We start from the raw sequence: 1,591 nt of genomic DNA on the forward strand, positions 1-1,591 counted from the left end.
CCCGTGAGGTGTGGTAGCGGGACCCGCGGCGGTGGTGGGCGTCGGGGATGCGCCGCGTTTATGCTTGCGGTTCATTGTCGTTTCCGTTGGCAGAAACCACCTTACGGTTTTATGGGAGGGCCCCCCCCCCCAGCCTGTCATCCCTCACGCCTTCCTGCCTCCTATTTTTCCTTCTCTTGTGCTGTGTGTTTCCCTTCCCTTTGGCCCAAAAAATGCATCACAGCATGAACTCTGGTGCCCAGGGGAGCGTGCCTGCGTACTGGGAGAGGGGCAGTGTGGTGCTTTGTGTGTACAAGCTTTTGGGCAGTGCATACTTCAGCCTGCTTTCATTAACTTTGAGAGCACAGTCAGGTTAACAGGAGATGACAGTGCGAATGCAGCTTTCTGTAAATTTTGGATGCTGCTGAAACCCGGTACTTTTCCATCAGCACACCCAGAAGTAGACCTACAGCAAATAGGAGCATAATGAATCCTCTCGCTGGAGAGCTTGGAGAAGAAAAACATGATCTCTTCAACCACATACGAAGAGATCTTTCTTGTTTAATATCCGTGACTCAAAAGCTCCCATGCAAGAACGATCCCTTTTTTTAGTCCAGGGACAGCACTGAAGTGCTGTACAAACTCTACAAGTTTAAAGGCAGGGAAATGGTTTGCAGAATTTTTTAATGTCATTTCAATCACTTAAAATCACTCTGCCTTGCACACTTGTGTCACCTACAGCTAGGAAAGCAATTGAATTTCTAAGCATTTTGGCACACACAGTGATCTATTTAAAATTATGATGGTTGCCATTTTATTCTGAAAGCAAGAAAGGCATAGGTGAGCATTAAATTTCAGGATCATATTCAGCATTTCCTCATTTCCTCTTTTAGTATTAGATGCTCCTTTTAATTCTTGATTCATTTTTTCCTTCTGTTTTATTTATCTCTTTCTAGCTCAAAGGCTGCCCATGTACAGCAGTTTAGTTTGTTTTATTATTGTGAGGGCTTGGGTTCAGGTTATAGGTTTATATATTTTTAACCAAAAATATACCAACCCTGTATCAGTTTCTAGCTTTCTGTTGTTTAAGTAAGTTGCTCATCCTTCGCATGCAAAAAGCTCACTGGTGTATTGCAAAACCCCACAGGCCCTAAGCCACTCAGACCCCGGCGACACGCCCTGTGGCTGAACTAAAGAACCAGCCTGTGCCGGTATCAGTCGCCCCTGTACACAAGAAGTAGTTTTGGAAGCGGAAGTCGGCTCGTTTAGTAAAGGAGGAAGAAGCTTCTTCTAAAAGGGAACCGGAGGAAGAACTGTACGAGGCAGATGACCCTAGGGAAGGGCCATCACGAGAACAGGAGGAGGAGAGCCAGCCACTGATTGAGGAGGAAGAAGAGGAAGAACTCATAAACGAGGCAGTGACCACCCGATCTCTATCCCTGAGTGAGCTGCGAGATATACGAAAAGATTTCAGCCGTCGTCCAGGCGAGCATATTGTCACCTGGCTGCTCCGATGCTGGGATAATGGAGCCAGTAGCCTAGAATTAGAGGGTAGGGAAGCCAAGCAGCTGGGATCCCTTTCTAGGGAAGGGGGCATTGACAAAGCGATTGG

This window comes from Pygoscelis adeliae, unplaced genomic scaffold (assembly GCF_000699105.1).
Source record: "Pygoscelis adeliae isolate BGI_AS28 unplaced genomic scaffold, ASM69910v1 Scaffold160, whole genome shotgun sequence".
NCBI lineage: Eukaryota > Metazoa > Chordata > Aves > Sphenisciformes > Spheniscidae > Pygoscelis > Pygoscelis adeliae.